Source organism: Dromaius novaehollandiae, unplaced genomic scaffold (genome assembly GCF_036370855.1).
Source record: "Dromaius novaehollandiae isolate bDroNov1 unplaced genomic scaffold, bDroNov1.hap1 HAP1_SCAFFOLD_41, whole genome shotgun sequence".
Taxonomy (NCBI): Eukaryota; Metazoa; Chordata; class Aves; order Casuariiformes; family Dromaiidae; genus Dromaius; species Dromaius novaehollandiae.
This window is the reverse complement of record NW_026991492.1, coordinates 205,538-220,911: the sequence shown is the minus strand read 5'-3', so window position 1 is coordinate 220,911 and position 15,374 is coordinate 205,538. Positions and strand designations below refer to the sequence as shown.

Here is a 15,374-nt window from a genome sequence, read left to right as displayed (position 1 = left end):
GCCAGGGCTTTGTGATGGAGGTGACATGGTGCCCTCAAGGCCATTGTGATGGTCAGGGTCCCCGCAGTGACCGTGTCCCTGTCCTGGCCAGGGCCCCCAGGTCCCCACTCTGAGGAGAGTGTCTCAGGCAGGAGGGAGCAGCTCCCCTTGGGGACAGAACGGCAGGTCTCTAGCAGAGGATCCTGGCGATGGCCATGGAGAGGGAGGGGAATGCCCACTGCCAGCCCACGGACGGGCTCCGGGTGTGCAGGAGCACAGAGAGGTGAGCGATGGGGCTGGAGGGAGAGGCTGGCAGTGGGGACCCACATGGAGAGGGTGAGGATGTGGGGAGGGGGAGCCGGGGCAGGACAGCTAGCCCTGAGGTCCTCCAGCAGCAGCGCATCATTAAAATTTATTTATTCAATTTGCTTTGATTTGGCTCCGAACTTCTCAGCGGGAACCTAGAGTCGGACCCTGTTACGGTGGCCAGCAAGCCTCACCTTCCGTAACAGGGAGAGCCACACACTGGAGGCATCTTGTAATCTTCAGCCACCCAGGCCGTTATGGTCCCAGACCGAAATCTTTGTGTGAGTTCCCAGAAACTCCACCTTGGCTGGAAGGGGTGTCCTCACTCCTGCTGCCCTCCATCCCATGAGAGGTGTCAGGAAAAGAGCCTCCTTTCCCCAGGTGCTGCTGGTCATGGAAGAAATGGCCTTGCCAGAGAGGGGGTAAATCCACCCGTATTTGGAGATGTTTACTGCTGGGACTCCTGGTCTGCATTCCCCCTCTTTTAATTCATTTCTACTTTCTTCCTCCATCTCTCCCACAGAAATTTATTTGACTCTGAGGTGTGGCATGAGCCCATGTCATGAGCAATCAGAGGAGGCCGTATCCAGCCCTGTGCCTCACGGATTGGGATCCTTGGCACCTCGGGAGGGTCACTGCCACTTGGCTTTTCCAGGCCTTTGCTGTGTGCTCTCTCCCCGCCCCCCCCCCCCCCCCCCCGCCAAACACACACACTTTTTCAGTGGTCTCCCCAGGCTCTCCAGATTATCAGCATGGCATTTCCTTGGACTCAGTTCTTTCCCCACAGGTCTGAGCTATTACATAAGCAAGGCAAGAGATAAAGAGTGAATTGTGGACTGAGGTGTGACCAGAAGTATCGCTGTTAAGCACAGAAGGCATCAAGTAGTTTATGGTCACCCGCAGGACATTCATCCTAATCTTTTCTCTTTCAAGCAAAGCTCAGGCCTCAGCCACTAAAGACAATGGGAAAGCGGTTTTTTTTTACTTTTTTCCCCAACTGGTGTGCTTCAGCATGAGTCCTAATGCTTTAAGTGAACCGTTAGACTTGCAAAAACATGTTCTATCACTAAAAAATCATAATCCTCTCCCCCTTGAGCAAGTCTGGGTAGATCTGGCTGCAGCTGCTTGGTAGCAGGCAGAAATGCCATTTTTCTGACTGTTTTAAAATGTTTGCAGCACCTGGGCCATTAATCACACTGCTCTCTCCAAGAGTGGTAGTCTGCCAGTTCTGCCCTTTCCTTTTCTTGCTTCCCTCTGGTTGAGGCTGCCAGGATATTTCAGCACCCTGAGGACTTCTTGTCAACTTGCTGTCCACCAGGCCCCCCACATCCTTTCCTGCAAAGCTGCTTTCCAGCCAGTCAGCCCCAGTGTGTCCTGCTGCATGGGGTTATCCCATCCCAGGGGCAGGACTTGCTGGAACTCCCCGTGTCCCTGTCAGCCCATATCACAGCCTGTTGCTGCCCCTCTGCTTAGCAGCCCTGCCCTCCAGCAGGTCAGCCACTCACCCCAGTTTGGTATCGTCCATTAACTGGCTGAGAGTGCACTCCGTCCCGCCATCTAAATCATTCACAAGGACAAACAGCATCGGCTCCAGTATCGACCTCTGAAGGACATCCCTGGTAACCTTTGCACCACCGTTCTCCATTTTTTTCAGCCAGGCAGCCTCCAGCTCAGTTCCCACACCCTCCATTGCTTACTCCTCCTCCCACATCTCCCCAGTTTGGCTACAAAGACGTTACAGAAGAGCATGTCAAAGGCCTTCCTAAATTCAAAGTATACAGCATGCACTGCACTCCCCTTGTCCACACAGCCAGTCATCCCATCACAGAAGGCAGTCAGGTCGGTCAGGCACAATTTGCCCTCAAGGACTTCACACTGGCTGTTCCCAATCCCTTCATGTGGCTGGAACCAGCTGTCAGGAAGATTTGCTTCCCAGGGACAGAGGTGATGCTGAGCAGCCCATCACTCCCCAGATCCTCTTTTCTCTCCTTCTTGAAGATGGAGGCAATGTTTGGGGGGGGAGGTGGGGAAGGCGGGGGGCCAGGCAGCAGCTGCAGGGCTGTGCCAGCTCCTGCTGCACCGCTGGTCCCTGCAGTGTGGGGAGAGGGGATGGGGACAAGGTGGCACGGGGGTAGCAGCAGGTTGGCAGGGGCAGGGGCAGTGGGGGCTGCAGTGAGGGGTCGTGGCTGCTGTTTCTGCAGCGCAGCAGCTGTTGTGTTCACCTCTTGTTCTTGTTGTGTTCACCACCGGTTGTGTTGCCCGTGGCACCCTCCCAGCAGGACTGGGACACACGAGGAGGGTGCTCTGCCTGTGCTGGTGCTCAGGGCAGCTCCCCAGGGCTGGCACAGCTTTGCCTGAGGGACCTCCTGGTCCTCGGCCTCTGCTCTGCCATGGCTGGTGCAGGGACAAGAGCTCCTTGGGCAGGGCTGGGAGAGCTCCCCTGGGAGGTTCTCTTTTGCAGTGCAGCCGTGAGGAGCATCGTGGCTCCCATCCATGTCCCGTCCCTGTGCCCACCCAGCCTTCCTGCCCCATGTATGGCTTCCCAACCCCACTGGGCAGGCACCACATAGGACAAGGTGCATTCTGGGGTGGGGAAATGTCCCCCCAGCACGGTCCCCATGACAGCCCTTGGTGCCCCATCCCTCCACAGCCCTCCTGCTTTGGCAGCCTCCTCCAGCACCCGGCGCCTGCCCAGCCCCAGCCGTGTCCCAGGCAGGGGTGAGCACACTGCCATCCTCCGGGGTCTGGGCCTGGAGAGAGGTCAGGCCGGGCTGGCTGTTCCCCTCAACACAGGCACCGAGCCCGGCAGGACAGAGCTGGCCAGGCAGCAAAACTCGCCATAAACCTGGGGTGCGCAGCCAGTGCTGGAAACGGCCAATGTGAGAAGCTGGTCTGTGATGAAAGTCCTGGGGCACCTTCCCAGTCGATCCACACAACCAAGAGCACAGACTGGTCTCCTCTCTTCTGCACCTGACATGTCTTGGTTCTCCTCCCTGAGACCTGGCTCTGCACCACAAACCCACCGGTGTGTGTCCTCACCCTGCCTGTTCACACAGCTTAGCTGACATTGGCGTTCTCCTCTCCTGGGCCCTTTCCAGCCCAGAATGGCCCCCTCCTGGCTCTCCTCCCTCCCCCGCCCTCTGCCCAGCCCACCCAGCACAGCAGCCCAGGCTGGGGTGGCCCCACAACAGTGCCCATCACAGGGGGCTGCAGAGCTCTGGGCACTCACACCACAACCCAAGCCCCGCTGTGGGCACAGCAGCTCTGGGGTGCAGGGATGTGTGTAACTGCCCCATCAGCCGCCAAGCTGGGACTGGCCCCAGTGGCACAAGGACACAGAAGACAGTGACACTCTGTGTCCCTTGTTCTTGTGTCCAGGAGATTCCCTCCCCCCAGACTGCCTGCAGCACCCCATGCCACTCCTCTCTCCAGGACAGCACAAGAGTCCCTGCCCTGGAGCTCCTCTGGCAGCTCCTGCTTCCCCAGGGACACAGCAGCCTGCCCTTAGTTCACATGCAGAGAAACAGATTTCACTTTCTCATTTCTCCCTCCTTCCAAGCACACAATTGCTCCTTTTCTCTTCTCCAGGGATGTCCGTACTCCCTGGCCTTTCCCCAAAAGCGCATTGGGGATGGCCTGCCCAGCCATTCCTCCATGTTTACTCCCCTGTGCTCCCCACAGAGCCCCGAGCTGGCGGTGCTGCTCTGCAAAGCGAGTGGGCTGTGGTGCCCAGGGCCATGGGGTGACTCCACACTGGCCATGGTGGTTCAGGAAGGAAGCAGACCCAACTGGACAGGCACCATTGCACCTGACAACTCCCTACCAAGGGGTCTGTGGCTGTGGATGATGCTCTGAGCAATCACAGGACATTTCAAATGCCTCAGGCTGTGTCAGGTGTGTCCTGAGATGCAGCCCAGGGTTTGTCATTGAAGGTGTCAAGGATCACTCTCCAGGCTCCCTTCTCTGTGCCTGCAGGGTCCCCACCATAGGCATCTGTCACCAGCCCTGTCATAGGGCAGACAGTCCCAGGCAGATACCACTTCACCATTCAGCACCTCCAGGAGCACTGGGCACCCACAAGTGAGAGCTGAATCCAGCCCTCATTCCCTAACACAGCACACCATGAGCTCATTGCCTTGAGCCCGTGGAGAGAGCCACAGAAAAGCAACAGTCCCTTTCAGGGTGAAAGTCCTTGACCTCATTCTTGTCCCCAGCTTTGGAAGAAGAGCCCAACCTTCAAGCACTGCACTGAGGAAATCCCCTTTTATTAGAGACAGGCCAGCTGTGACAGACACAGTCATGAACACATTTACAGAAGGCCTCTGGGTCAGGCAGACTAGGGGGATTCCTGCTGCTGGAGAAGTGGAATGAATTCAAACACTTCTGTACAAACATGATTATCACAGAGAGAATGTCCAAGGCATAAGAGTTGTCTGAGATAAATGAGAAAAGACTTGTGAAGGGGTATGCGCAACTTATTGCTGCTGAACTGGTACCAGTTGCATCAGTTTCCTCAGTGCCTCCTTGAGCTCCTTGTTCCTCATGCTGTAGATGAGCGGGTTCACTGCTGGAGGCACCACCGAGTACAGAACAGCCACCACCAGACCCACAGCTGGGGAGGAGATGGAGGGGGGCTTCAGGTAGGCAAACGCTGCAGTGCTGAGAAACAGGGAGACCACGGCCAGGTGCGGGAGGCACATGGAAAAGGCTTTGTGCCGGCCCTGCTCAGAGGGGATCCTCAGCACAGCAGTGAAGATCTGCACGTAGGACACCACAATGAAAATGAAACACCCAAAGAATAAACAGGCACTAATCATAAGAACTGCAACTTCCCTGAGGTAGGTGTCTGCACAGGCGAGCTTGAGGATCTGGGGGATTTCACAGAAGAACTGGTCCACTGTGTTGTCTTCGCAGAGTGGTATTGAAAATGTGTTAGCAGTGTGCAGGAGACCATAGAGAAAACCACTGCTCCAGGCAGCTGCTGCCATTTTGACACAAGCTCTGCTGCCCAGGAGGGTCCTGTAGTGCAGGGGTCTGCAGATGGCAACATAGCGGTCATAGGCCATGACTGTGAGGAGAGAAAACTCTGCTGAACATAAGAAAAAGAGGAAAAAGACCTGGGCAGCACATCCTGAGTAGGAAATGGCCCTGGTGTCCCTCAGGGAATTGGCCATGGATTTGGGGACAGTGGTGGAGATGGTGCCCAGGTCAAGGAGGGAGAGGCTGAGGAGGAAGAAGTACATGGGGGTGTGGAGGTGTGGTCGCAGGCTATGGCTGTGATGATGAGGCCGTTGCCCAGGAGGGCAGCCAGGTAGATGCCCAGGAAGAGCGAGAAGTGCAAGAGCTGCAGCTCCCGTGTGTCTGCAAATGCCAAGAGGAGGAACTCGTTGAAGGAGCTGCCATTGGTCATTTGGTCCCACTGGGCTTTCGGGACTGTTTAAGGAGGAAAAGACATTGAAAAGTTAGGAGAGACGTTCCAAGGGAAAAAAAAGTAACATTTCTCTTTGAAAACACCACATCGCCTCTCTCTTTTTTGGGGAGGATCACTGGGCACGTACCTTCCTTGAGCTCTGGTTTGTGCTGGCTGAGTATGCTGTGAGGAGCAGAAGCCTCTGCTCATGGGCAGCAGACCAGTCAGTCCTTCTGCACAGTAGTGGGGACATGGGAACAGGGGTCCACAGCTTTGGCACTCATAATTTCTGTCAAATAAAATCTAATCGTCATGTGGAATGGCTTTTCAGTGTTTCCACTACCTGCTCTAAAGAATGACAGCTGAGGAACAGAGTTTTAGGGATTTTTTAATATATATATATGTATTCTTTTCAATGTCCTTGTCACCCGTGGGGAATGTTCCTCAAAGGCAGAAATTCTCAGCATTTCTACTGTGAGTCTTTAAAAACAAAAGGATTCACTGCCACTTGGTACAGAGTGAGGACAGCTTGTCTGTCTATTAGCCTTGTTCCCAGCTGTCCTGTGCTCACACCTCTTTGAGCTGGAGGACCATCACTCTCATATGTTGCCCTAAAAAGAAACCAGCCCCTGCTAGAAGCAGTTGCGTCCAGTTTCAAAACCACAGCTGTCCAACCATTTCTCCCTTTCTCAGGGCACCAGAGGAGGTCTCCACACTCCCCTTCTAGGCAAGGACACACAGGGCTCTTTTCAGCTGCCTATATACAGTTTCCTAACACCATTTCCATACTCTCAGCATCTCTACAGATACTTCAGGGGTCTCTGGGACATCACAGAGATGCTATGAAGCAGCGGTGCCCTTCTGGAGGGCAGCTCAAAGTCTGGCAGGACATGACCGGGAATGGTGAAAGAATGTTAGGACTGAGGATGGGCTCTCCTTAAGGGGGAGTCAGCTGAATTCCAAACCCCAAAGACTGCATTTCCTGGAGTCACACAGGTTAGAAGGGGACTGTGGACACCTTGCTCCAGTGCAGACCCCCCTCTTGCACAGCCTGCAGCATCAGTGTCAGAACTGCAGCTGGAAAAACCCACCAGCCCCAGGGAGCCCAAGGGAAGAACAGGAGCAACATGGAGAGGAGGGGAAACAAGGAGCAACACCATGATCCTGCTGCCAAGGCAGGCAAGGAGAGAGAGGCAGATGGGCACTCGGGAAAGCCTTCATCTTACCCAGCTGGGCATGTCACCTCAAAGACGGTGACATCACAGGGCAGTTGCTCTCAGCCCCTTTGTCGGGCAGCAGTAAACAGGCCCGTGGCAGGAGAGAGGCCCCTCTCCTCTGCCAGAGGTCTGGCTGCAGAGGAGGGGGCTCATGGCCTGGACCCCATGGCTGTCAGGGCAGAGGCTCTGCTGGGTGGGAGAGGAGACATGGGAGGCTTGCTCAGAAGAAGCTGTCTGCATTGCAGGGACTGACCAAGACTTGCTCAAATCCATTCTCCCATCATGATTCTGTTGGCAGTTCCCTCTCATTCCCTGACCATCTCTGCTGCCTGGAGCTGTCCCTGCTGGCAGCTCTTTCTCTGTCCCAGCTTCTTTTCCCAGTCAGTGCTCCCAGACCCCATCCCACCCTCTGTGTGCTCAGTTCTGCCCTACAGAAACTGCCCAGGACAGGGCACTGGGCACAGGTATCTCTGTTCTCACAGGTCCTAAGGAGCAGGTCAGAAAAACTCTTATAAGGCAATAAAGGTGCTGCCGGTGCTGTTTGTAGGCTGAGGTGGGGTTGAAGGGGTTTGCTGGAGTTTCTCACAGACCTATTGATCTCTGAGAGTGAAGGTTTGGGAGTCCACGTTCCTTGCCAAACCAGAAGGCTCCTTCCTCTTTCTTGTCTCCCTGCCAAAATTCAGATGTATTCTTTCTAGTTTTGGTAGTACTAACGAGCTTTTACTAGAAGGAAAAGTCCTTTCCCTTTCAATTAGGCTTTTTTTTTTTTTTCTTCCTCTGAATAGACCCTTTGGACATAACCTGTGCCTGAGCTAGAGCTGCCTGAGTTCAAGCTGGTGGCACCCCTGACCCACGCATGGCCTTCTTGACAGGAGAATGAACCTGTCCTGCCAGAGGTCACTGAATTCATGACTCAATCTATCAGTTATAGGATGGACTGCATTCAGAAGACACACCCCCCCCCCCAGGAACCTCAGTAGCATTGCCCTGCAGCCAGAGGCTTACCGTGTCAGGGGCTGTGAAGATTTCCCCCACAAGCAGCTCTCCTCTGTCCTTCCACTCCACACTGCCTTCCACTTCTCGCTGCCTTCTCTCATCTCATGTCAGCAGCAGCAGGCAGTGCCCGCAGCCCTGCTGCTCTTGGCAGAGGAGCTGCTCCTGCACACAGCTGTCTCGGGACAGTGCTGCCAGGTTGCCATGAGCTCCCTGCATCCCAGGAGCCTGGCCCCACTCAGGAGCAGAGGCCCAGGTGAAGACACGAATGTCTCTGTCCCTTGTGCTCCCTCCTCCTGGGAAATGTTCACTGAAGTAGACTAAAATAATCATCTCATTGTCCTTTGCTAAAGAGTGGAGAGAGACAGATTCCAACATTGCAATTTCTTTCGTCAGAGGATGACTATCTGTGATAGGCGGAAACGTCCCACTCTGGAAGCCCCTATTCCCATCTCTTTACTGAGCAGGACACCTAGAAGGGGACAAGAAGGGAGATCATGGACACAGGGTTCAGGTGTTGATTCAGATGAGTCAATCTGGGCTTCTCATGCCAGTTTAGAAGCCCCTGGGATGCAGTGGGATTCAGTTCCCTCCTGTGAACCCCACAAACACACAGGATTCCCCCTACCAAGCCAAAGTGAGCACAACAGAGGTGTCTGCATGGGAGCTTCCTTGTCTAACCCCTACTGTAATCACTGGAGATGGAGGGTGGGAGTCAACTGCTCACACACAAACACCTGGGGACATTGGAAGAGACAGAGGTGGTCCCAGGCATGTGCCAGTGTCTGTTTACTCTAATGGAGCGACTAGGAGACCCACATCCTTCTGGAGCATGAGGTGGGGCCCAGATGAGGAATCTTCTTGGTCGTCTCAAATGACCCTGGATGCCTACTACAACTAAAGCTCATCTCACTGGGGAGCTGAGACATCTGAAGATCCCAATGCTAAAAACAGCTATTGTGGGTCAGTGCAGACACTTGATTTAATGACACAGAAATAGGCCTGCGGGGCCATTTCAGATGCCTGGGATGTCCAGGATAACCACATGTTCCTACTAGATACAGCATGGGACCTACAGGAAAACTATGCCCCTTCAGAGTGGTTGCTGGGCCAGTGTCCCAGGGCATCTCAGGTTTCCTGCCTGTGCCCAAAGGAATCCCACCACTGTCTTTAGTCAAAATCTGCACTGTCTGCATCCAAGCATGCTTCATAAATGGGAGAGGCACATCACAGCAAGGTCTCCACTCTAGTCTCTACCCTCTCAAACCCTTCTAGCTCTCCTTCCCCTGAATGTCTTCCCAACCCCCAATATGATAAGAACAGGCACTGGGCTAACAGTGTCCTCGGGGTGGCTGGATCACGGGCTGCCCAGGCCCAGGGGCTTTTTCAGTTGCATCTTGTCCTGCCTGGAGATCAGCTCACCTCTGTCACAGGCCCCAAAGTGCTGCAGAGTCAGCTCAGGCAGCAAAGCCCTCTCCTGCCATTCCTGCACAGCCCAGCTCTGTTCATGCCCCTGGCCTTGGGCACTGCAGGGTTTGCTCTCTCAGTAGGAACCTCCTTTCACCACTACATTGCCACCTGCTATCCATGCCAGCATGTCCCCACTTGCAATCAAAGCCTTTGCATACATGAGGTCCTTGGTAACATGTTTCCTGTGACAAATCTTCAGCAGGCACCACAGCTGAGGTGCTGAAGCCAACACATATGCAAAGACATGCAGCCTGGGGTGCAGGCAGGAGCAACTGGAGATGTTTATGCTATCACAGAACTGCCACATTGTTGGAATAGCTGAGCTGTGGTGGGATCACTTGCATGACTGGAGTCCTTCAATGGCAGGGTGCAAGTTCTTCAGGAGAGACCACCAGGGAAGATGAGGAGGGGGTTCCCTATGTGTGAAGGGGCATCTTGGATGTATGGAGCTCTTCCATGGGATGGACCAAGAGAGACAGCTCTGAAGGGCTGAGGAGCTCAGGAAAGCCAGCAGGTAATTAAGGACAGCACCCATCAGGCACAAGAATGCTCCACAGGAACAGTTTGTAAAGCTGGTAGACATCTCTGGACCCCAGCTTGGCTAAACAGGGAGCTCACACGTGAGCTCCAGGGCAATAAGGCAGCATACGGAAAGGGGAAGAAGGCAGAGGCTGCAAAGGAGGAGTTTAGAAATACTGTCCAGCAAAGTAGGGATGGTGTTAAGGAAGCCAAAGCTCCCCTGGGACAGAGACACTTGCAGGGGATGTGAAGGACAGGAAGAAGAGCTGCTACTGCTTCAGTGACAGTAAAAGAATCAACAAGGAGATGTGGGCTCACTGCAGAATGGGGCAGGGATCCTAGCAAAAGCAGATGTAGATAGGTCTGGGGAAGTCAAGTCCTTCCTGGCTTCAGCCTTCACCAACAAGGTCTCCTGAGCTGTTGTCAGCTGTTGTGGGCTCAAGTCAGGAGTCCTGAGGAGAAAACCAACCTGCAGTGCCTAAGTCTCTAGAAGTCATCCCATAGAAGTCTCTGGGATTGGAAGGCTGGCATCCATGGACATGGGGAGAGCTGGCTGCAGTGACAGCAAGGCTGCTCTCTGTCATCTTGGAAAGGTTGTGGAGATCAGGGGAGGTCTGAATGAGGAGAAGAAATATGCTGTGCTCATCTTCAAAAAGGCCCCAAGAACAAACCAGGGAGCTGCAGGCCATTCAGCCTCACTCTGGTGTGGTGTGTGTCATGGAGCAAATCTTCTCCGATCACATTTCTGGGCACATGAAGAAGGTGCGGGGGAACAGTCAGCATGGATTTCCTGAAGGTAAACCATTCCTGACCCACCTGATTGCCTTCTGTGATAAAAGACCTGCACTTGTGGAGGAAAGGAGAGTAGTGGATGTCCAGTAGACATCCAGATGGGCAAAAAGCTGTTTGGATGATGGAGTTCAGAGGGTTTTCATGAATGGGTCATGCTTTACTGGGAAGCCAGGTAAAGGTGGGATATGCAGAGGTATACCCCACATCCTGTCCTGTTTGAAAGGCTCCTCAGTGGGGCAGAACAACACGTGCATCAGGACAGGCAGAGACCTGACCGGCAGAGGAGTGACCCCATGGAGAAGGCCCTGGACCTCACGAGCGATGCCATATGAGTAGTGATGAGTGCTCAGCACAAATGAGGCCAGCTGCATACAGGACTGCATTAGGAAGAGCATGGCCACCCAGGCAAGGGCAGTGCTTATCCCCCTCGACTCAGCACTGGTGTGGCCATGTCTGGAACAGTGTGTCCCAGTGTGGGATACCCAGTGCTGGAGGAATGGGGAGCAACTGGAGAGGGTCCAGAGGAGGTCTGCCAAGATGGGGCTGTGGTCCTGAAGCACATGGCCTGTATGGAGGGGCTGAGGAACCTGGGACGCTTTAGCCTGCTGAAGGGGAGGCTAAGGCCAATACAGTAGTTGGCTGTGACTGCCTGTGACAGGGTGGTTTCAGAGATGCTGGAGCTTTTCTTGGTAGTGGGAAGCAGCATGAGAAGGGGAAGCCACAAAGTGCAGGTTGACTGTGCTTCAGGTAACAAGAATGTCACCTGTAGGGTAGGGCTGTGGTACAACAGGACACCCAGAGGGCCTCCGTGATCAGCCCCTCGGTTTGTGCTTCAAGGAGCAGCCAGCAAGGACAGAGGGACATCAGAAACAGTGGGGAGATCCTGCAGTGACAGCAAGGTGGTGTGTCTACAGGCTGCAGGGAAAGAGGCACAGCTTTGGGACAGCTTAGGACAGCCTGTGGTGGAGATGACCGAGGGCAATGCCAAGGCTGAAAGCCTCCAAAAGAACTGAGGTCTTTGTCCCCTTTGCCATGGCTAGTGTCTCTGCCACCGAGGCCTATGAGTAGACACCAAGGCCTCGTTGTCCCCTTGTCCCCTGGGGAGCCCAGGAGGTCTCATGTCATTGTCCTGCATTCAGCATTGCACACCCCGACCTGCACACTGCCCCCAGGAAGAGCCATGGAAAACACATGGGGGAAAGGATCTCCCTTCCCAGGCTCTCTGGGAACTGCAGGGACACAGCAGCAGCCATGGGACAGTGTAGGATGGCCTGTGGTGGAGACAGTGGAGGGCATAGACAAGCCTGAGGGCCGCTCAGCCCCCAGGGGACCCCAAGAGGTGTTGTGTCATTGTCCTGCACTTGACATTACGCACCCCCACATGCACACTGCCCCCAGGAAGAGCCCTGGGAAATGTGGGAGGAAAGGATCTGCCTTCCCAGGGGCTGGGTGTCCATCCTTGCCCATTTTGCTTGATCAAACACATCAAGGTTGCCTTGGCATTAGAAACACCTGCACATTTCCTTTGCCTGCCTGTAGTCAGTGATGACAAATTTCTGCTCGAATCAGACCCGGGGGAGTCTTTCTTGCTCATGGCCCTCAGTGGGACCCACTAACACTCAAAGAAGCTTTGGGCTTTGTTTCTGACTTTGACTTCTGGAACATTTCATTCAGTCTGCTTCCAGTAGCTGTGGTTCATGGACTCAGCACCAAATACACCATGGAGATAAGTAAAATGCAAAAAGCCCTGATGCACCATATCTCTCCCTAGAATTTTCTTCAAGTCTTGTATGGCTAACTGGAGAGGTTTGGGGAGCGTACCTGAAAGATGGAGACTTCAATAATATACAAGTATTTCTGCTTTTAAAGATTTTCTTATTATCATTATCATTATCGTTATCACTATCATTATTGTTTTTCAGCTTTCAGAATAAGGCACAGCAACATTCTCCGGTTGAGATCAGTCCAGAGTGGCTCCTAATAAAGTCAAATCATCCTGGAAAAGCAGTGTCCCAGAGGTCACAACTGCATGCACAGTCTTCCTCCCCATCTCCCCAACCCTGCCATTGCTCTCATCAGCCACCTGGGACCTCCATCACTCTTGCTAAAAGCTAACCTTATTCCACTGAAGCCTGCAACCAAATGTTACAGTTCATAGGCCCCAATTCCCACCTGCTTTACCTAGAAAACTAGCTGCAAATAGACAAGGAAGGTTTTTCTTTTTTTCAAACAAATTAAAAAAAAAAAAAAAAACATGATATAGTTTCATAACAAATAATTGCACTCCTGAACAGAATGCTAACTCCAAGCTGCCTCCAATGAGGTCCATTTTCCATAAGGGATAGCCTTATAGAAACCTTTTGGATAGATAGGAAACAGTAGATATAAACACAACTAAGGACTTGGCTAAAGGGACAGACTGCTGAAAGACAGAGCAAGCGACCTCTCCAGTGCCCCATTTGAGATATTTCACACCTTTGGCACTGTCTGGAGATGTTCTTGAAGGATTTATCAGAAATTTTTGGAACATAACTGGGGTGAGGGGAGGTGACTGCTTTCCCGGACATGAGGGGAAATCTCTCTGCTCTCTCCCTGGCTGTGCCATCTCCCTGGCAGTGACCTCCTGAGCCCCCTGATGACGTGAGCTGAGGTCACAGTTGGAAGTGCCATATCACAGGGAGGTCTCCCCGGGGCCACAACAGTGTCCTTATTTGCCTGCGACACTCGGGCACTGCTGGGCACTGCTCATGTGCTCCCCACTGCTGTCCTTTGGAGCTGCTCCATGACAAGGAGGAGGGACAGGAGACAGCGGGGCTGTGTTGGAGCTGCTCACTGACAGGCAGAGGAACAGACACATGCTGGAGAGGAGTTTTGCATGACAAGATGGGAAGAGCATCCTTCCTCCCTGCCTGCAGACACACTGATGAGAAGGGGGTATGCGAGATGGAAGGCTGCTGGACCGATACCATCAGCCCACACTACAGTTCCTTGTTCCCTGTGCTGCTGGGGTTCTCCGCCAAAGGGTAAGGGCTTCAGGAGCTCCTTCCCGAGGTGTCACCCAGAGACCATTAGCTGCAAACACAGCTGTGGGTCCTGGGCTGTGGGAGTGGCTGGCCAGGACTGGGGGCTGCCATGAGAGCCCTGCCTGAGGGTCCCATCTGGCTAAGGGGACAATGTGGCAGCCAGGACTCCTGGGTCCTGAGGCTGCTGCTGCCCTGAGCCCCAGCTCTATCCCCTCATGGCAAGCGGCAATGCAGGTCCAGGTTTCCTGGGAGTGGGTCCCCCTTTGGCATCTGGCTCTGGCAGGAAAAGGGTCTTGTGTCCTGCAGGTTGGGGTGTTCTGCAGCTCCCATGAGGCTCTCAGCAGCCTGCTGGAAATGCCCCTGTTGGAAATGGATCCCTCACCTTGTAATAACCCCAAAGTGTTTGCTTGTTTGGGAGAACCTCTATTCCTTCCCCCTGAATCCTTTCATGCTTCCAGCTTGGCAGAGCATGTTTTGGGCTCAGAGATGTTGTTCTCCGATGGCCACAGCCCCTGTCCTCCTGCAAACGGGGGTCAGACCTCTGCATCCAAAAGACAGCCTGTTTGGGGGAGCAGCTTGGGAACAGGTGGGGGTGCCATGGCCACCCCACAAGGCCCTGCCGACCCCAAGCCTGTTTCTCTGAGCCGTGGGGGGCAGTGCTGGGGGCAGCCCAGCAGGGCCATCTCCCCCACCCCCTCCCGGCCCCACCCCTCCACTGCCCAGCACCGGCAGGCCCAGAGCTGCTCTGGCCCTGGCTGCCCCGTGGCCCTGGGGCTCCTCAGCCCTGTGGAGTGACACGCCAGGGCCCAGTCCGGCCCCACAGAGAGCAGTCCCTGCCTGGCCGCGGCCCAGGCCTGCCAGGCACAGCACGAGGGCTGCCGAGCCCCGGGGCTGCTGCCCACAACATGGCGCCCCACCGTGGGGTGGGGGACGGGGGGGGTGCTGCCCGCCAGGTCACACACGGCCACAGTGTTGCCATGGCATCGCCCCCAGTGCTGCCCTCTGATTGGCCAGCAAGGGGAGGAGGGCAGGCCGAGTTGGACTGATGGCTCCGTCAGCCAATGGGAGTGCAGCAGGCTGCTGGGGGCCTCCCCAGGGCCCTGCCACAGGCTCCCTTTTGGCCTGAACAGTGCGTTTCCAGGGCTCGCAGAGAGGCTGTCCCCGTGGGTCCTGCCGGGCCCCAGCCGCTGCGGCTGCTCCGGGCCTCTTGCTGGGCCGCAGCCCTGCGGCCCTGGCAGCAGCCGGGAGGGTGTTTGCAGAGCAGCTCTGTGCTGGGAGCTGCTGGGCTCCTGCAGGGCCTTGGCAGCTGCTGGGTGGCCAGTGCTGCCCTGGCCGGTGCCATGAGCCCTGCTCCCAGGCTGGGCTGCAGAGCTGCTGAATCCCGGCTCTGCTGGTTTCCCCCGCTGAGATGCCCTGGCCGCAGTCCTTCCCCGTGTCTCAGAGTGTCAGGGCCCCAAGCAGGAGAGTGCTTGTTGTCCTGGGGGTGTGGAGGATTTGCTGGGTGTGTTCAGCACTGGGGCAGGAACCAGACTTGTGAGTTGTGGGAAGGCTTCTGCCTCTGCCTGGGACATGAGGCCCTGCTGTCTCCAGCTCCATGGTCGCTGCTCCCATGCAATCCTTCTGGTAGGAGATGTTGCCCAGAATTACTTGCAGGCCTTTCTGCAG

The 15,374-nt window shown here is 55.0% G+C and overlaps 1 pseudogene; it reads right to left on the bottom strand.

Annotated features, from left to right (window-relative positions):
- Nucleotides 1-4,760: 4,760 nt before the first annotated feature.
- On the bottom strand, nt 4,761-6,933 carry LOC135326921 (olfactory receptor 14A16-like; annotated as a pseudogene).
- Nucleotides 6,934-15,374: the final 8,441 nt, after the last annotated feature.